Source organism: Pongo abelii, chromosome 3, assembly GCF_028885655.2.
Source record: "Pongo abelii isolate AG06213 chromosome 3, NHGRI_mPonAbe1-v2.0_pri, whole genome shotgun sequence".
Classification (NCBI taxonomy): Eukaryota; Metazoa; Chordata; class Mammalia; order Primates; family Hominidae; genus Pongo; species Pongo abelii.
The window spans coordinates 173767108-173788271 of NC_071988.2; the positions used below are offsets into that span (position 1 = coordinate 173767108).

The 21164-nt window shown below is 44.2% G+C and overlaps 1 long non-coding RNA gene across 1 annotated transcript; it reads right to left on the reverse strand.

Moving 5' to 3' along the window:
* Positions 1–13990: 13990 nt before the first annotated feature.
* LOC134761357 (uncharacterized) lies at positions 13991–19278 on the reverse strand. Its single transcript, XR_010139883.1, has 3 exons — positions 19106–19278; positions 15096–15185; positions 13991–14370 (listed from the first exon to the last, which is right to left on the reverse strand). It is a non-coding gene; the product is annotated as an uncharacterized LOC134761357 (long non-coding RNA).
* Positions 19279–21164: the final 1886 nt, after the last annotated feature.

Below are 21164 nucleotides of genomic sequence, written 5' to 3' on the forward strand. Positions count from 1 at the left end.
CATCCTGGAAACAGCTTAACCCACTGCAAATAAGATGTAAGAGCCTCGTTCAGCAGAAAATTTCTTTCCCACTCTCGGGTTTCCTCTGGAGCTGTTTGCTGCTTGAACCTCCTCTCTCATCTACTCTCGGTTTTTCCTGGGAGCACATCATATATTGCAATCTCATTTCACTTAGCTGTCCATGATCAGTTTCTCAAATGGGAATACATTAGAGACAGGTGGTGAATTGGCCGGCCACGTCAGCCCCGATCTCCTTGCAGTAAAATGGATGTAGAATAACCACATTTTCCCTTCTCTCTATGTGCTGGTGGCTTCCACAGGAACCCTCTGGAAATGAAGCTTAGAAAGAAGCTCACCTGACCAGCCAGAGAACAGACATTTGGCATTTTTAAATGCCTTTTAAATGTCTAGATAGATGGTATACTACCCTGTAGCCTTTTCAAAATCTGTAAGACATGTTGTGAATGCTCTTGTCTAAAAACACCAGCCCTGGAAAACCCTCCTGGTGTCCGGGTGAAGAAGGCAGCAACCTCACCACTTCTGGAAAGAAAAGGTTCCCACTTGCTTCAGGAAAAAATCTCTTTCTACCAGATGACAGGACAAGGAAAAGCTAGCAGAATGTTTTGTGCATAATTTTTATCTGATCAATCATGTGTGATAAGCAATGCAGTTTGGCCACAAAAACAATACACAAGATGGGAGATTGACTGCTTCAAGGGCTGGCAGGAAAGGGCACATTTCTTCACGATGACATTAAAAGTCACTTGTTGCCTTGAGTGAGTGGTCAGAATTGCAAGTTCAGTGGCAGTGGATGCTTTCATGTTAAGCCCCATGACCTGAAGACAGCTCTCAAGTTGATGCTCAATTGCCATGTGCACCTGAGACATCCCAAGGGGCCCAGCAAAGCAGGAGAGCAGTCCAATATTCTCTGGGGCTGTGGCCTCTAAGTCCAGAGGAGAAGGGTCATGAGGAATGTGGTGGTCAGACCCATAGAGGTCTGAAAAGTTTGCTTTTGCTTTTCTTTCCCAAAGTTTATACCCAAGTTGCACTTGTTACCACTCTCTTTTGAGGAAAGGCAATCCAGACCCACAAGCCATGGACAAGAGTCAGAGAAAAAAAAGACTGTGCCCACCCAAGCTGGCAGGCACCTGGGCCTCTTCAGCAGCTTGAGGTCTGACCTCCCTGCTCAGCTGGGGAAAGCAGGGCAGATAAGACAGGGCTGATCCTAAGGTCTCATCAGCATCCTTGACCTTGGCATAGGGCAGACATGCAGATGTCGTTCTTGTTTGCCTGGGGGTGAGGGGTGGGAGGAGCAGGGGGAGTGGAGAATGGCCTTGCTTTGCTGCTGGAGACCAGCAAGGGCCATTCAGTAAACAAAGCAAAGTAAAGAAAATGACAACAGCAAAGCAAGGTGTGAAAGGGAGAAGGGTAGATTTCTGGGGAGTCTCTGGCAGGTTGAGGTGCTGCCTTTCCCAGAGAAAGGCTGTAAGATGCTGGTGTTTCCATGATGCCAAACGAGTGGGGACTGCCACAGGAGAGGCTGCAGACTGCCCTGAGCCCTGGGCAACTGGCCCTGCTCATCACAGTCCTCTTCAGTCATTACCATTGCCTCGTTAGCTTCAGCAGACCTCTGGCTTCAAAAGTGGGAGTTAACCTGAATCACGGATGCTGGAGAGAACAGCAGGTGGGCAGCATGGAGAAACACCTAGGGGAATGCACCTGAGAATCCCACTGCCATCCTCCCCAAGCCTGAATCTGTCTCCTTGCTCAATCATGTAAGGGAATGTTCCAACTGCTGCATCATTTGGCTTTGAGAACTTCCTGTCCTGCTTTCTTTGAGAACACTCCAGGCTTCCTCTTGTTCTTTTGTTCTTCATATCTCACCTAATTTCCCAGGCATTCCCATACCTCGATGCTTCTCAGAACATGGATCCCCAGCCCTAAGCTGCCCTGAGAATCCTGACCGGAAGCTTCCTGCTCATCCGTTTGAGGACCCATTACTTCAATGGGCTGCTCTGAAGAAAAAAGAGAAAGCAACAGGGTTTACTGCCCATCAATGTAGAGTTACAGAGCAATTCGAATCAGCCTGTGGTGTGGCACAGTTCTTCCCATGGGTGGCTGTGCAGCAAAGCAAGACTCTCCATGGAGACAACTGCAAGGGATGAGGAGGAGGCCAAGGGAATCCAAGACCTTCCTGCCTTCCTTTGCCTTTTTCAGCTTCTCAGAGGCTTTTAGGAAGAAGTCCTGTCCCTGCTTTTCAGATAATTCAGAAGCTGTTCTTAGATGGCCACCTTAAAATAAAAAAGAAAGATAATGGTTCTCTACATTTATGTAGTGTTTTATAGTTGTAAGAGCATTTTTTATCTCCCTACCTAAACTGTATCGCTTTAGGCCTAGGATGGAAATTAACGGGAGGAATCACAAAACTTCATTACTCCAATCACAAATTTCAGGTGAGAACGTTTGTCTTGTCCTGGTCCAAGCTAATGTTGACCTCTCTGTTAACATATTTTGGATCAGATTCCAGTGCACCTTTTTGCCTGTAGAACTGAATGAATTCTGTGGTGCTGTTAGCCTGATGCAACCATTGTCTTGTTCCCCACACCAACCCTAACCCCTGTCAGTTCCCACTGAAACTGGTGATTTCACGGAATTCTTCACCCATATGTGATATGCACTTATTTCCTCTCTCTCTCTCCTGTTCCCCTCTTAGCTCTCTTCTCTTTCTTTCCCTTCTTTTTCTTCTCTTTCCTTTCCTTTCCATTCTCTTCCCTTTCTCTCTCTGTTTCTGTCTCTCTTCCTCTCTGCTAGATATTGTTTCTTGTCAATCAGCATTCATTAGCAATTGCACATATACCCTTCTTCATATCTCAGGGGCTGGAAACCTGGAGTTCATATTTCTCAGGCTTCCTTGATTCCAGGAAGGCAGAGAATAGGGTCTTCTTCCTCTGGCAGAAAGAGGTATAGCAGAAATATCGGCTGTGCTGGATATGAGTTTTTGTAGCAGACTCCATATTCTACTGTCAGTCACAACTTCAGGGCCAAGAGGCAGCTATGAAGCCAGCAGAGGTTTCCTGCAGTTTTCTGATCCTGGGATATTAGTGTATCCCAACTTCATAATCTCTGGATCATGAGGTTACAGGTTACAGGTTACAGGTTTCAGGTTACAGTGGTGTAACCTGAAAACTAGTGGCACCTCCTCTAAATTACCTTCCTGTAGCATGGCCAATAATTTTGCTCACATTTTATCCTCTTCCTGCATTGCTTAAAAGTCAACCTTTTTGCATAAAATACTTGTAGTAGTGGTTCTCAAAGACTGGCCCTGGACCAGCCTTATCATCATCATCATCATCATCATCATCATCATCATCATCCGAGAACCTGTTAGAAATGCACATTCTTGGGCCCCGTACCAGACCTACTGAATCAAAAGCCCTAGGGATGGTGCCAAGCAATCCAGGTTAACAAGCCCTCCAGGCGATTCTGATGTAAACTAGAGTCTGAGAACCACTGACCTATTGAGATGTTTATTTTCTTATCACAAACTGTGACTGATATACACACACCTTCCCAATGTGTGCTGCTTTTTGTGTAATTGTAAAATACTATGTTTCATGTAGAAAATTTGGAAAACTACAAAAAGTGTGAACAAGAAACCAACCCCCACAAAATCTCACTACTGAAAGTTAACTGGGCCAGCCGCAATGGCTCACGCCTGTAATCCCAGCGCTTTGGGAGGCTGAGGCGGGTGGATCACGTGGTCAGGAGTTCAAGACCAGCCTGGCCAAGATGGTGAAACCCCGTCCCTACTAAAACTACAAAAATGAGCCTGGTGCAGTGGCAGGTGCCTATAATCCCAGCTACTTGGGAGGCTGAAGCAGGAGAATCACTTGAACCTCAGTGGCAGAGGTTGCCGTAAGCCAAGATCGTGCCACTGCACTCCAGCCTGGGTGACAGAGTGAGACTCTGTCTCAAAAAAAAAAAAAACCAAAAAAAAGAAAGTTAACTCTTATTACCCTTATTTTTTTCTAGTCGTTTCTCCATGCATACATATTTATACATATAGTTACATAACTGGTTCATCGGTTTGTATCTGATTTTTTCCCCCACATAACATTATATTAGGAACATTTCTCTGTGCCATTATATATGTTTATTTAAAATTTACTTAATGTTCCATGTTATTGAAGTACCATAATTACTTACTCTTCCAATGATAAATGTTTATGTTATTTCTGGGTTTTGCTGGTATAAGTGAATGCTACACTAGATACCCTTATATAAAATATTTCTCCAATCCTGATTGCTCCATTAGCATCAAAGGATAAACGAGGATATGGAAGAGAAGAGAGATTTAGGCAGGACAGTGCTGGGCCCTTTCAGAGAAGTGGCTCCTTGTGTATAGGGGTAAGCAGAGACCTCATGAAACTTACTAGTTAGGAATCGAGGTGGGAAAGAAGAGAGGAACTTAAGAAAGGAGAAGAGAGGAACTTAAGAAAGATGCTTTCTATTTCTGAGCTTAAATAACAGTTGTGAGAGTAGAGGCATCTCAGAAGGAAGGGCAAACAAAACGAAGCAAAGCAAGTGATTCTTCTTTTGACACTCTAGATATTCACCCAAAAGGTAGTATGATTTGAGGCCAGTCCATACTTGTTGTTTATGAAGACACAAAGACTTCAGCTTTTTCCCCCGATTCAAGACATCAGCCTGGGGAGGCTGAGTCCATTCTCATGTTATGGTGGCATTTCCATCTATGCTAGATGGGCTGAGGAAACCCTGAAAAGTCCAGGACTTGTTGTGCTAAATCCCTATAAACCTCAATGGGGATGGATGGCACCAGGTTTAAGAAGCCAAAGAAGGGACCCAGAGCCAGCAAACGAGACGTGTGGTTTTACTGGGGGCTTACATACAGGGGAGAGTGCAGCAGTGGAGATCTGTGCAGAAGAACCACATCCACTTGCAAAAAGCATGCAGTTTATACAGCATTTTCACTTTGCACCCTCCCCCTAAAACCCTCCACCTGGCAATTTTCATTTAACCCCAAACTCAGGGCCTGAATCCCCTGTAAGGCCAATGTTTCACAGGCTGGGCTGTGGGCTCAGATGTTTTTCATAGACAAGGAATTATTCTCTGAACACACATTCAAGTGCATCTGCCATACAGGGTCACTCTTAGGGTATGCTTGAGTCACAGCTGCCAGGTGAATTTATTGTACGCTCCACCCCAAAATGCCCTTGAGTGGCCCTCATGTTCTTATCATCTATTTTTCTGCAATTTCCCTGGGGCCAGGCATGCAGAGGAACATTGCAGCCAGATGCCATGCTACAATACAAACTACAGAAACAAAAAGTCCTCCCATGTGCTGGGAGTTGATCCTCGATGCCCATAGCAGTCCCACTGTGGAGAAGAGGGGCCAGCTCTCCACAGACCCAACAGTCTGTTTTATTCTGGAGAGAAGTCACCATCTGTGCCCAGTTGGTGAAGAGGTTTGCTGCACATCATCTATGGGCAGAAGATGAGATGTTTAGTGGGTACAAAAAAGGGCAAGTCATGACCATTTAACAAGACACAGGAAGTCATGGCATTGAGAGAGCACCACCCTTGGCAATGGCCTGGTGCCTGGTTTGCAATATCAATGGATTGGCTCCCATCTGCAACATGTGGTGGGAGGCTGGAGCAAGGGCACCCAATGTTTCACAGTAAGAGGGTAATCATCCCCTTGCCCAAGGAAGGACCAGGACTCACCATTCCAGAAGTACAAGAGGGAATAGGGTGCAAAATAGGTGTGACCTGTGTATCCTGTTCCAGGCCCTTCCCCCATGGAGTGGGAAAAGTGAACCATCGTGGGCTAATTTGTCATTTCCAGAGCCACAGAATGATGTGCTCCCTAGACGATAGGTCCTGAGGCGAGGGCAATCGTAGGTTGTCTCCAATCCCAGGCCAGTGCAAAGCCATGTTAGGAATGGGGCCCTGTCCCTCCTGTATGAAGGAGGGAATCCATGGAGGTCCAGCAGCCTCTGTCAAAGACTGCTTCAGTTCAGGTGACAGGTGACAGGGCCAAGCACTGAATGGAGCTCAGTGCTCAAGGGGCTACCAGTCAATGTGCTCCTCTGTTGGAGGCATGCATGCCATGTGGCCACAGTCTGCATCCAGGCATTCCCAGACCTCAGTCTCTGGAAGGTATCCTTTAGCCAACCTGCCACGGGATACTGGGCATGCACCAGCACTGGGACCCCCTCTGCAATGTCCTCCATCTGTTGCAAGGCACAATATGCAGTGCAGAGCCACTGCTCCATGACACTATCATCCACCTTCAGCCCCCTGCCATAATTGGGACCAGAATCCTAAAGGCACATATTCACTTCCTTACCTTTTCCACAGGCCCCACATAAACCCCTCAGGGTAATCAGCTATGTCCAGTTCACAAGGCTGTTCCTGCACGAGAGTCCCCGCATCCTGTGTTTCACTGCAACTTTAGCTTATTCCAAGGCCTCATCCTTCCTTGTGGACCCATCCCAGTGGGCCTCCTTTTTGACTAAGTGGTATGGGGGCCTAAGACGTTGGGCCAAATGGGGAGTAAAAGAACACCCATACCATAGAAGGCCTAGGAAGGTTTGCAGCTGCTTTGGTGTGCTACGACACGGGTAGACCTGCACCCTATCCATAATGGCAGATGGAATGACTTCAGTCTTACACAAGATGACATCCAAGTATTTGACTGCCAAGCCTAGACTCTGGACTTTGTCTGTACCAACCCAATTGAGACAGCAGAGTGTGGGCTGTCGTTTGTAAACTGGAAAAAGACTCAGAAGTTAAATATCCCTGGGGCCGATGGTAAAAGTCCATTATTCTCTTTCCCAGGTGAATGCAAATTGGCCTTGACTCTGGGGCAATAGGAATGCTTAAGAAGGCACTGGTTAAATTGATAACAAAATGGTACATGCCAAGTGCCTCTCCTACCCTCATCTGTAGGGAGATGATACTCGGAGGAGGAACAGCTGCATACACTCTGGGGGGACCACCTTATTTAGTTTCCAGTAATCCACTGCCATTCTCCGTGTCCATCAGCTTCCACACAAGCCATACAGGGCTACTGTATGGGGCTGGCAACTGTGCTGGTGTCCATTTCTTGTTCCCCTGATCACATGCTTCACCACCCCAGCTCTCAGTTGGAGTTCCCTGGCAGTTGTTTGGGGACTCACAAGATATCCATTCCGAAGATGGATTCGGGATGGGAGCTATGTATACTAAATAAGGTTTTGGTGGCAGTCTCTCAACTGGTAATACTAGTTCAACTTGTCTGACTTTCATGGCCCTCTGGCCCCATAACCATCTATTGTTATCATAGGCCCTTGGAACACATGAATGTTACCATATGTATTAGTCCATTCTCACATTGCTATAAAGGAATACCTGTGACTGGGTAATTTACAAGAAAAAGAGGTTTAACTGGCTCATGGTTCTGCAAGCAGTATAGGAAGCATAGAGGCTTCTGCTTCTGGGGAGGCCTCAGGAAACTTCCAATCATGGTGGAAGGCAAACGGGGAGTGAGATGTCTCACATGGCAAGAGCAGGAGCAAGAGGAGAGGGGCAGGTGCCACACACTTTTAAACAACGAGATCCCATGAGAACTCAATGATTGCAAGGACAGTACCAAGAGGATGATGCTAAACCATTCATGAGAAATCCACTCCCATGATCCAATAACCTCCCTCTAGGTCCCACCTACAACATTGGGGATTACATTTCAACATGAGATTTGGTGGGGACACAGATCCAAACTATATCACCATATATGACAGTGCATTTGGCTCACTGTATCCATGAGGCTTGCACAGTCTGTTATTTTTAGGTGATCAAAATATAGCTCTACATGTGGCCTCTGGTCCCTGGACAGCCTGGTCATCGTTGCTCTTATTGGGATCCTGGGGCTTTGGCCTGCATCCTAGTTAAAGAGGTTGATGCCTGCCATCTCTCTGTGGCAGGGGCAGTGGGATGTACCTGAGGCTCCTTAGTGGAGCTGTTCCAACTTGAGCTTCTGCCCCAGTCTGACCAGAACAGCATTCAGCTGTTTATCTGTTTTCACAGCAGGTGTCCCTGCCACTAAGAGGTTGTGCCTTTTTTGTTATTGGGTCACCCTGATGGGCCCCATGGCTGTCTCCTTTCCTTTCATTCCAGCAGTGTGTACCCTTCACCCATGTAGTACCCCCCCCCCACCATTTCCTCCAAGTCAGTGTCTGCTTGAGCCACAAGAGACACTGGCTGTCCTACCAAGGGGCTCAGGATAGACAGTAGTGCGCCATACCATTGGTTGGTGCCAACTATAAGATGGTGTCTTTCATACCAGCACTGAAAAGCTCATCGTTGGGACCTTGGTAATGCCCAGCATAGACAGCATGATTCATCCCTAATTCCTAGAGGATGTCCTGTAATTCTTCCACAGTCTGTCATTGCAAAGGAGATGTGGGGACATCTCCCTTACTTGGCAAGGCTGCCTTACAGCCTACAATCACCCAGCCAAGGGCACAGCCTGATCCCCATTACCAGCACCACAGAGGGGCTGCCTCGAGACCCAGTGGTCTGTAATGGATGCCATTTCACTTACGGAGAGTACAACACCCTCTGCCCCCATGTCCCAGAGACAGAGAAGCCACTCCACAGTCAACTCTCTCCCCTTCTGCCTGAACCTATTTTCCAGCTCCACCAATTCCACAGCTGTGTGGTCCCACATGGTGGTGCACTGTGGTCTTCCAGGCAGAGGCAAGTCTTGCAGGGCTACCTGCTATGGGCACACTGACTCGGCTTTTATCTTAGTGGTGACCATCAGATGCACAGAGGGAATAGGAACCTCTAAAAGCTCATCCCAGTCTTCACTCTCCTCCCCACTAGAGCTCTCCATAGGGTCTCAGGACTTAGGGTCTCAGGAGGATTTAGTCATGATAGCTCAGACCCATTGATATGGTGGCTGGTGACTGTTCAAATGGGCTACCCGACAATCCAGGGTCTCCATCTTGTCATCCTGTGCGTGCAGGCAGGACAGTAAGCTCTCCAGTGGTTCAGCCTGAGCTAACCTGGCATCTCTTTCTAATTGCGGTTCACCCTGTAACTGACAAACACTTGCCTGCAATGTGAACTCAGCTTCAGTGGCTACTCTGTAGAGCAGCCAGCCAATTGCAGCTGCCACCACTCGGGCATCTGACCCTTGCTCAGTCAGATCCATCTCCTGCAACAACTCTTCCAGATCTTTTAGCATTTTGGGGGCATCCCTGTGCTCACATGTTGGACCCCATCCATCAAGGATAGCGGCTTTCAGGTCCCACATAGATATGGACGGCCAGCTCAGAATTTCCCCTGTGGATTCCCCTTCCCTGATCCCACCATCTTGGTGCTCACAGGATTTTCTCCAGCCTTCTGGATAGCTCACGAATTGTGCTAAATCCCTATCAACTCCAATGAGGATGGCACCAGGTTCAAGATGCCAAAGAGACCCAGAGACAGCAACTGAGACATGGAGTTATTGGGAGTTTACATACAGGGGAGAGAGTCCAGTGGTGGCAGGCTGGCAGGAGAACTGCTGGTCCAGTGGTGGTGGGCTGGACAGGAGAACTACACAGCTCAGTGGCTGTAGGCTGGGCAGGAGAACTGCATGGCCCAGTGGCAGTAGGCTGGGCAGAAGAACCACAACCACTTGCAAAAAGCATGCAGTTTATATGGCATTTTCACTTAGCACCCTTCCTCTAACAGCCTCCATCTGGCAATCTTCATCCAACCCAAAACTCAGAGTCTTGATCCCCTGTACAGCCCTTGTTCCACAGGATGGGCTGGGGGCTCAGATGTTCCTCACAGATAAGGAATGAATCCCCTCCAAACACACATTCAGGTGTGTCAGCCATACGGGGTCATTCTCAGAGTATGCGCAAATCATTGCTGTCAGAGGTGTTTACCATATATGTCTGGGCACATTATAAGTGTTTCGACAATACTTCCTGACTGAATAAAAAAAAATAAAATAAATAGATGGATAGAATATTTCTGAAAGCCCAGGAATATATAATATTATCTCAAATGCCCCAGATTTAGTGATTCCCTATAAAATCCCATGCCTAGAAATGAATCCACTTCCCAGCATGCGTGCCACAAATAGGCATTCTTCCCTCTTCTGCTCTTGTCAATTAATCAACAAATATTTATCAAGGATCTACCACATATCTAGCACTATTCTTGTGCAGGAAATAACAAAGTTCTCCCTGCCTTCAAGGAGCTTATAGTTTATTTTTTACTTTTTATTTTTAATTGACAAAACATAATTGTTCATATTTAAGGGATAAAATGTGATTCTGTGATGTTTTGATCGATGTATACACTGTATTAGAAAGATTCAATCAAGCCAACCTGTATATCCATTTTCTCATCAACTTATTTTTTGTGGTGAGAATGTTAAAAATCTATTCTTTTAGCAATTTTGAAATATGTAATACATTATTATTAACTGTGCTCAACATGCAGTGCAGTAGATCACTAAAGCTTGTTACTCCAGCCTGAGACTTTGTACACTTTGATCATATCTTTCTTCATCTCTACCCCTCTCCCCCAGCCTCTGGTAATCACCTTTTTACTCTCTGTTTCTTCACGGAATATCTTTTTCTATCCCTTCACTTTCAGTCTATTTGTATTCCTAGAGGTGAGATGAGTTTTTCTGGGCAGCATAGAGTTGGGCCTTATATTTTTATCCATTCAGCCACTCAATATCTTTTGATTGGATAATATAATCCACTTACATTCAAAGTAGTTATTGACAAGTAAGAGCTTATGATTGCCATTTTGTTAAATTTTTTCCAGTTAATTTGTAGATCTTTTGTTTTTCTTTTCCTTTGTGGTTTGATGATTTTCTGTAGTGGTATGCCTTAAATTCTTTTTAACTTTTGTGTATTTACTAAAGGTTTTTGCTTTGTGATTACCATGAGACTAACATAAAACATCTTATACTAATAACAGGTTATTTTAAGCTGATAATAACTTTGCTTGCACAAATTTTACACTTTTACTTCCTCCTAATTTGTTTTTGGTCACACATTTTGTATCTTTTGTAATTTGTGTCCCTCAACAAATTATTGTAGCTGTTGTTGTTTTTAATAGTTGTCTTTTAACCTTCATCCTAGAGACAAAATTGATTTTCAGATGACCATTATAGTGTGAGGGTTCTGAGTCTGACCATATATTTACTTTTACCAATGAGTTTTATATTTTTATATATTTTTATGTTGCTACTTAGCAACTACCCCCTTTTTAAGTCTGAGAAAGTGATTATCTCCTTTTCATTTTTGAAGAGTGGGATTTCCAAGTATAGTATTCTTGGTTGGCAGGTTTACTTATTTTTTTTTAATCTTTCAGCTTTTTGAATATGTCATCCCATTCCCTTCTGGCCCACAGGATTTCTGCTGAAAACCCTCAGAGAGTCTTATTAGAGTCCCCTTATATGTAACCAACACGCACGTCCGTGTGAAGAGACCACCAAACAGGCTTTGTGTGAGCAACAAGGCTGTTTATTTCACCTGGGTGCAGGTGGGCTGAGTCTGAAAAAGGAGTTAGTGAAGGGAGATGGGGTGGGGTCGTTTTATAGGATTTGGGTAGGTAGTGGAAAATCATAGTCAAAGGGGGTTGTTCTCTGGCAGGCAGGGGCGGGGGTCACAAGGTGCTCATTGGGGGAGCTTCTGAGCCAAGAGAAGGAATTTCGCAAGGTAATGTCATCAGTTAAGGCAGAAACCAGACATTTTCACTTCTTTTGTGATTCTTCAGTTACTTCAGGCCATCTGGATGTATATGTGCAGGCTTGGGCTCAGAGGCCTGACAGTAACTGTCACTTTTCTCTTGCAGCTTTCAATATTCTCTCTTTGTCTTTAATGTTTGACAATTTTATTGTTATGTGTCTTGGTGTGAGTCTCTTTGGACTCATTCTATTAGGTGTATGTTGAGTTTACTGGATTTAGGTTTTTATTTCCTTCCTCAGAAGTAGGAAGTTTTTGCCATTATTTTTTTGAATATGTCCTCTGTCCCTTTCTCTTTCTCCTCATCTTTTGATACTCTGATAATGAACATATCATTCCACCTGATGATGTCCCATAGTCCCTTAGGTCTTCACTTGTTTTCTTTCTTTTTTCTCCTCATATTGTATGATTTTCTATAACCCATCTTTATGTTCACTACTTCTTTATTCTACTTGATCTAGTCATTGTTAAAGCCGTCTATTGAATTTTTGAATTCAGTTATTCTTCAGCTTGATGATTTCAGTTTGTTTGCTTCTTCTTCTTCTTTTTTTTTTTTTTTAACATTTTTCTATCTCTCTGTTGAAGTTGTCAGTTTTTTCATGCATTGTTCTTACCTTGGAGAACATCTTTACAACTGTCCTTTTGAATTCCCTGTCAGGTAAATCACCTATCTCCATTCCATTGACTCACTTTCTGGAGATTTATCTTGTTCTTTTATTCAGAAGATGTTTTCTTCATTTTCCTGTTTTTTCATTTTCCTTCACTCTCTGCGTTGGCCTCTGCACATTAGATTTAAAAAACTACCTTCCCTAATCTTGTTATACTGCTCTCTTTTGGGAGCTGCTCCTGCCCAATTTGCCTGACCAGACATTCCAGGTGCCTCTAAACTGTTTGTGCATGTGCCCAACCTGCTGTTTTTGTTCTTAGTGGCTTCCAAGAAATTAAAGTGTCATGTGGGCGTGGTGGCACACAGCTGTAGTCCTAGCTATTTGTGGGGCTGAGGCGGGAGGATCACCTGAGTCCGGGAGGTTAAGGTTGCAGTGGACCATGATCATGATTATGCCACAGCACTCCAGCTTGGGTGACAGCATGAGACCCTGTCTCAAAAAAAAAAAAAAAAAAAAAAGAAAGAAAGAAAGAAGGAAAAAGGAATTAAAGTGTCAAGTTGTGCTATTGTCTTAAGAGAGGTGGGATAGAAGCCAGGACTTTGGGATGCAGATGGTGTTAGATGTATGTTCTAGTTCCTTCTTCCTTTGCAGAGAAACTGAGAGCTAGAGTTTATCTCCACTCATTCTGCTCTACATCAAGGAAAGAGTCTGAAGCAGATGCTTGTACTTTTGATCAGACTACTCACTTTGAGATGACTGCTGAAAATTTACAAGTTTAAAAGCCACCTTTTTGTTCTCAGTGGTCTAGGAGACTCAGGAGTGCACAGTCTGTCAACTCCCATAGTGAGGTGATTTAGGAGCTAGTCCTTCAGGTGGAAGCTGTAAAAGTTGGAGCATGCAGAAACTACTGCCAGGGAGAGTCTGCAGATTTGAATTTATTTCTGGAGCAAGCCAGGGAAGAAGGTGTGGGGAGTTCCCACTCTCCTGTTTGAGCAAGCAGAAGTTTCACACCTTCCTAGCAACAGGAGATTTCTGGTCTGCAGTTATCACTGAAGCAAGCCAGAGAGAAAGGTGCAGGGAGTGCTCACTTTCTCTTTCCGCCGTGGAGAGGTCCCCCAGCATCCTCCCAATGACAGATTCCAAGACTTTGTCTTTAGAGTAAGCCAGGGAAGATGGCACAGGAAGTGCTGTCATTCTTGCCAGCATAGTTCTCCAACCTCTTTCTACAGAGAGATAGCAGGGCTGGGATTTTCATGGGAGCAAGCTGGGGAAGGAGGTGCAGAAAGTGCTCACTCTCCTGTTCAAGAAAGAAGTCTGAGACCCTCCTTGCAGAGGGAGCATTCTGGTCTGGAATTATTGATGAAGAAAGCCAGGGAAGAAAACACCGGGAATGTTCACTTTCACTTTTGGGCATGGAGAGGTCCACCAGCCTCCCTTTAATAGAGATTGTAGAGATTTATAGCTTATTTTTTTGAAGACAGACAATAGATATTCAAATAAATCCACAGTCCTATGAGAAAAATTAAAGAGTTTAGCTTGACACACAATGACCAGGTTTAACCAAACTCAGGTCTGGCTGCTTGCCAGCTCAGAAGCCAAAACACGAGAAGCAAGATGGAACGGAGGAAAGTGGTTTTATTCAAAGGCTAGACATTGAGAAGAATGGCTGGACTTAGGTCTCAAAGAACCATCTCAAAGTTTTAGGCTGAGTGAAGGGGGTTGAGAAGGGAAACTTGGTATGGGAAGCATGTGGGACTGGTGCAGGATGGAGGTCGGCATATCTTGCTCCAATGACTATCTCGAGTTGCTGTCCACCTGGAGTATGAACTGGGACCATTTTTACAATGGTCGGGTTGTAGATTAACCACCTTGAGGCAATTTCTAGGTGGGGGAGACTTCCACAACTGGATCTCTATGCCTGGTTTATTTCAAGATTAGCCCCTGGAACTTCTAAGCAAGTACATCATTAGACAAGCAAATATGGTGCAAGGGAGTATCTGGAATAGAAAGAGGAAGTTGGGTTTTCTTAAGATTAAGAAGAGAGAAAATGAAACTTCAAAATACATTTTGAGGTTAAGATACTAGGTTACATAGAGTGTGAAGAGTGTATGCTACTTTTGTCATTTTATGGTTCCAGCTATAGCAGTAGAGGCTTAGTGGAGGATGGTAGATGACCTGTCTTAGATTCATTTGCAAACCAATGGTCCAGGCTCAGCATAGATTTCAAATCACACCCAGCAAAGGGTGTGGCAGGTCTGGATAGGGTTTATTCTTTAATTAAAACAAAATTTTTTTTTAAGAGAGGGCTTTGCTCTGGAGTGCAGTGGTGCAGTCATGGTTCACTGTAGCCTTGACCTCTTGGACTCAAGTGATCCTCCTATCTCAGCCTCCCAAGTAGCTAGGACTACACGCATGCACCACCACACCAGGTTAATTTTTTATTTTTATTTTTGTAGAGATGAGATCTTGCTATGTTGCTAAGGCTGGTGTCAAACTCCTGGCCTCAAGCAATCCTCCTATCTTGGCCTCCCAAAGTGCTGGGATAACAGGTATGAACCACTGAGCTCAGCCAGTTTTATGCCCTAAGAGGCTTCATGTGTTAATGTCCTGGTTCTAGTGATGAGGGATAATGGTTAGCACTTGTCATGACTTGATTAGGAATGAAATAATATAGTGACTATATAGTAACCAACATAATAAAAAACAGTTGCCTCAAAAATACCTGGCTGGGGTGGCAACTAGGTTCTTCTCTCATGCTGATTCTGGTGTAGGAAAGTTTAAATTTTTCCCCTGAAGTTTCGATGATTTGAGTCTATAAAACAAATTGATAATAGTTGAAAGAAAAAAGGTATACACATTTATTGACATGCATATGGGCATGAGAATCATACACAAAATATGAGGCTTAAAGGTGGGGGGTTGATGATTGAAGTTTTATACCATCCTGAGATTACGGAAAAAATAGGGGCTTGGAGCATGGCAAGACAGGTTACAGGAGGGACAGAAGAGAAAAAGGCTAGTATAAGACCACTAGCCTGGCTAGTGAGGATGGTCTTGTTATGCCGACGAACCTCATAGGTAGCAACCCTTAAAATATAGATAGATAGTAGCCTGTAATAACAGTTTCTCTGTCAGACCTTTAAAGGTGTCAGACTCTGAGTCTGTCTCTCTCTCTTTCTCTCTCTCCCCATCAGTTAATCTTTCCTAGCTCTGGACAAGGGGTTGCCTCAGAAAAGTCCTGTTTGCATGTCCTAGTTACTTCACTTTATTTCCTCCACAGATGCAAATCTCCTTTTCCCCCAAAAGGGAGGAAATTGCAAGGCTATTCTTGTGCTTGCAGCCTCTCTGAATAGCCATATCAAATTATGCCAAAGAAGTATATTTGGCTGGGCTCAGTGGCTCATGCCCATAATTCCAGAACTGTGGGAGGCCGAGGTGGGTGGATCACTTGAGGTCAGGAGTTCCAGACCAGACTGACCAACATGGTGAAACCCCGTATCTACTAAAAATACAAAAATTAGGAGGGCATGGTGGCAGGCGCCTGTAATCCCAGCTACTCGGGAGGCTGAGGCAGAAGAATTGCTTGAACCCAGGAGGCGGAGGTTGCAGTGAGTCAAGATCGCGCCATTGCACTCCAGCCTGGGAGATAGAGCAAGAGTGAGACTCTGTCTTAAAAAAAAAAAAAAAAAGTATATTTTAGCGTAAAATATTTTTTGTTTCCTTCACTGGTCAATTAGTAGAGGCTGTTTAGAACACTGTCTTGAGAAGAATTCCTCAATGAGAATTCCAATTTCAGAAGGAGTTAGAAGCAAGCTAAAGCAAAGAGAGTGATTATTCTTTTGGCACCCTGGGAATCAAAGAACAGTATGTTCTGAAGCAAATCATGCTTGTGTTTTCTGAGGACACAAGGACTTCATCTAACTTCTTTTTTGATCTGATCCGAGCCATTAGCCAATGAGAAAGGTGATTGAATGGTGATGTCTTCCATGAGTCCAGTAATAAGTATGCTTGTGTCCATCTGTGATGGTCCTTAGTCCTATCCAGGCCCAAATCCACAATGGGGCGTAACTTTTCAGTAACTGCCCAAGGCTTAGGAAATTAAGTGTTATACCAAAATGTCCAAAATACATGAGCATGAACCTGTAGCAGATGGTAAGCCTTAGTGGCTCACAGATGCAGTGTAGATTAGAAAGACTGCTGGACTACTGGATAGCATAATCCCCAGAGTCTAGTTTTTTTTTGTTTTTTTTTTTTTTTTTTTTTTTGGAACACTCACAAACTGCATGAACTTGAGAAGGTCAGTTTCTTTCCTAAGCATCGGTTTCTCCATTCATTAAAAAAAAAATCAGCCCAATAATTCCTGTTCTTCCTACTTTGCAGGGATTTTATGACAATCAAATGAGCTCATACTTGGGAGAGCACTTCACTCGGTGCTAGACAAGAACAAGCTATCATCATTAGTTTGCTGGTGACAGGGAAACCTGCTACTTCCTTTCCCTACCTTCTTTTTTCTTTTCTTTTCTTTTTTTTTTTTTAACAGAGGTAGTTATTTATGCACCAGAAAGAACAGTTAAATTCCTAGGCTGTGTGCTTCTCTTAGTGAAATGATTTAGAGCCATGTGTAAATAGCACATAAATTTATTATGACTCAGGTCCAAACTGGGGAATGTGTCTGTATATACACACACATGCAATCACCTCTCAACATCTAACAGTGAAAAATATTGCAGCCTTGTAAAAAACAAAGCCACCTTCTTCTTAACTCCTAACAGCTAAAATGTCCTTAAAATAAATGGGAAAGAAAGTTCACTCTACACACCTGTGCAATGGAGTTTTTATGAATCAGACAAATTTTGAGTCTCGCAGGTAACGTCAGACCTGAGAGTGATGTTTACACTCCTGGTATTTCAAGCTTAACTACTTGCTGCTGATTCACCCAGATGGCTCTCTAGGCACAAGGATGTGGAACCTCTATTTATTTACTCCAAAGAAACAAACAAACAAAAAGCTGACCATTGGACCAAGTTAATAAAAAAGTTTTTAATAGAGTCATTGAAGGACCAAGGCAAAAGCTTGGAGCCATAAACAGGTGGCACAAATCAGTTTTAGTCTTGTTAGAGAACGCAGAGCGGGCTGCTGCAGGGAGATGATTTCCTGCCTAATTAATCTGCATGTTGCCACCCTGGAGTTTATTCATTTTGGGGCATGAATCCCATCTGTAAGGCCAGTTGTTAGAATTGGTGAGAAAAGACTTTCTTTTTTCCTTATTTATTAGAGGAGAGAGGAAGAGAGAGAGAGAGCAGAGAGATCTCATGTAGTTATATTTCAGCTTGAAGCAAATCAAATACTCCTCTGAGTCTTCAGTATTTGAAAGCAGCCAAATGGCTGATGCAGGATGGCCTGTTCCTTTCGTATTTATGAAGGAATTTATATGTATGTGTGTGTATATATATCACATTTCCTTCATAAATGTATATATTACAAATCCACATATATTACATTATGTATGTATGTGTGTGTATATATATATATATATATATAACTTTTTTGTTTTTAGTGGCAACATCTTAATCGGACAGAGCTGCCAGTCACTAAGGGTGAAGTGAGATGTTTTGATTAGCCAATCAGTCAATGCTGCACTAGTCTAAATAGTGTCTTTGTGAAAGTTAGAAAAGGCACCCCTTGCTCAAGACATTTTACTTCTATTTGCTGGGAAATTGTCATACTACATTGAATATGTTAGAGTAAGACACTTTACTTCCACCTGCCAGAAAGCTGTCATTACACAAACTGAAACCTACAGTGTCTTCAATGCGAAGACTACCTCTTTAGATGCACTGCTCTTATGTACCACATGGCCTAAACAATTGTACATCGGCACCACCATCGATGCAGCATTTAGCAAGCTGCTGAGGATGGCTGGCTGGCTCATATGGCTCCTGCCCTCAGGCAGCTCAGTCTAGCTGGGAAGACAGACATTAGTCAAAATAACTTCCAAATACATGTACGATGACAAAATGGAGAAGTGCTTTGAAGCAAAATTTCAGGGTGCTAGGGGTCTTCTTAAATGTGAAGATAAATGTGTATCTAGTGTTTAAAACAGTTCTTGGCAACACAGTGAGTGCTCAACTGATGTTTACAGGATGAAAATTTCACAAATTACAACCATGCACAAAATGGAGGTGTGTGGAAATACAGCTTTCTTTGTATAACTGATTTTAATGTTTGATTCCAAGACCCACCAAGAGGACAGTATCAAACAGTGATGTTTGCGTAAATCAGTTCAATATAGTGACTTCCAGTCAAATTCAATCCCCAAGCCCTTCCAAGCTCTGTCTGTGGCTAGTTTAAGTCTTCAGAGGAGACAGATGATTCCCTGACTCTTTGTGGTTGGGTCACAGGCCACCAGTGGATGCTCCTTCCCTCACCCCTCCAGGCAGCCTATTCAAACTGGGGTGTCAATGTCCCTGCTTATGTGTGGGCCTCTTTCTGAATGCTGAGAGCCCTATTGGTCCCCTCCCAGCCACTTTTAAGGTAGGGCCCATCACAACCAAGGGCAGCCAGCTGCTGTTCCTCTGGCTTGCGCTGTGCCCATGTGTAGGGTGGGTCTTTGGTGCTTCCCCTCCTAAGCTGCAGCCAGGGGACAGATTGACTTAATGCTCTACTGTCACCATGTTGAAGTTCATAATCATTTTATCTTTAAACTTGTCTTTTGTGAAGTAGTGCACGCACCCGAGCAGAGGAGAGGTGTGCATAATGCATGCTGCCATTTCTTCCTATCCCATTTGCACATAGCATTAGTGTTAATTCCTTGTATTGACCAACCACTTAAGTGAAAATGGTGACATAGAAGGAAAGGGAAAGATAGAGCAGCCCATAGTTTCTTTTGTCTCCAGTCCTTCCTTAACTCATCAGTAAGTCAAAGGTAGAGAATGTCAGTAGAATGTGTGTATGTCACAAAGGGAAATAAAGACAGCATCTCCACTTTTCTGGAAAGGACAAAATACGTATGCACGTACAAGCTATGAAATACAAATTGTGCAATGTCAGGGCTTCTGCATATGAGTTAAATGCTCTTAAATTTGCATTTAAAGCTGGCATTGCACAATATAAAGTAGAATGGTAAAATTCGGGCTAATAATTTTAAATTCTAATTTTTCTTTACTTAGAACAACATTAAATAGCAAATAAAAAGCTCCATGACAAGTTGAGATACAGACTGCAGAAGAAAGTGAAAAGCTTTTAATTTTAGCGCTTTGTCCTGCTTTTTGAACAAGGAGCCTTACATTTTCATTGCACTATGTCCTGCAAATGATGTAGCTGGGCTTGCTCAAGCTAAACACATTGGGTAGAGCTCCTTCCCTGTTTTCCCACCCCCAGCAAAATGTAAGGAGTGGGGAGGGAGGGCAAAAGTCTGGTCTTAGCTTTCAGGCTGGCCTGTCTCCACAGCTATTTATTACAGTTCACACTTAGTTGGGGCTTTTGGGAGAGAGGGAGAAGCCAGAGCCAACAAGAATGCAGAAGGGAGAATGCAGGAAGACAGGGCACAGTGCTTCCGCATCTCTCCTGATGTGGACAGTAGAAACTTCCTGAGTACCTGCTGATTAGGGCATGGCTCTGTTGGGGCTCAGGAAACAGTACCCCAAAAGGAAGGCCTCAGCAGCAGCCTCAGAAGCAAACGTTTCTCTCTGACCTTCTCCTGCCCTCCTCTCAGTCCCATTTTCTCCCAAGGCCAGCCACTGAAACTAGAATCCCTCTTTCTCAAGGCAGGTTATAGAAACCAGAACCCCTTTTCCCCAAAGCTAGCCATAAAATCTCAAAATATTATCTGTGAAAACTGACCATAAAGAACATATCTGACCTACCTGGTTTGACTGTAGGTCTCAAGACCCCCATTCCAGAGAGGCCCTGCCCCACACCCAGAAGGAAGGAATGCTTTAGAGAGGCCAAGAAGAATCTAGACAGGTCTTGCTGGGTTTTCTGACTCAGTCTATTAACATCAGATCATCCTCCCTTTTGTCAAATCAGACTTCTACCTGGCTGTCCATACTTCGTTAGGCCTAAACATAAAAACAGACAGTTTCCCCCATGTCTTGGGGTCTTCATTCTGAAGCCTCTGTGGATACATATTGAATGAATTAGTATGCTTTCTCTCCTATTACTCGGTCGGCCTCATGTCAGTGATTTTTCAGTGAACCGCAGTTCCCTCGTCGGTGGGCTGCCATGTCAGGCAGGCAGGGAAGCACAGTGGACTCTAGGAAGGAAGAAGCAAGGACCTTTGGGGAAGGAGCACCACTCAGCGGCAGAGACAGGAAGCCCCAGAGCTGGGTTTTTCGGTCCTCTGCTCCACAGTGCACAGGTTTCAGAATCCTTCCTGAGAATTCTGCATTACCACCACACTTTTTAATTTTAGGAAATCAGCATGTTTTATTCATTAAAAAGATAAAATATCTTTGTGCAAGGGAGGCCCCAGAGGAGAGCCGTGCTCAGAGTGGCTAATGGATTTCTTTATAATGCGGTTTAATGCAACAAGGCAACTCATGTCTTTATGGTTGGGAGAGTTTTCTCCTCGGATGGGGAGCGAGGGGCTGAGAGCCTGAGGCTGGGCATACTCCAGAATCCACACCCAGTCCCTGGCTGGAGGCAGCCAGTCTTTGCCTGAGCTACAGCCCTGAGGCTGAGCCATTACTCTGAGTGACCCATCCCTGAGAGACCAAGAGGCAGTGGGGCTGAGCCACGCTCTAGACATCACCTCTCAGTCCCAGAAAGGACACCCTGCAGGTCACCAAAC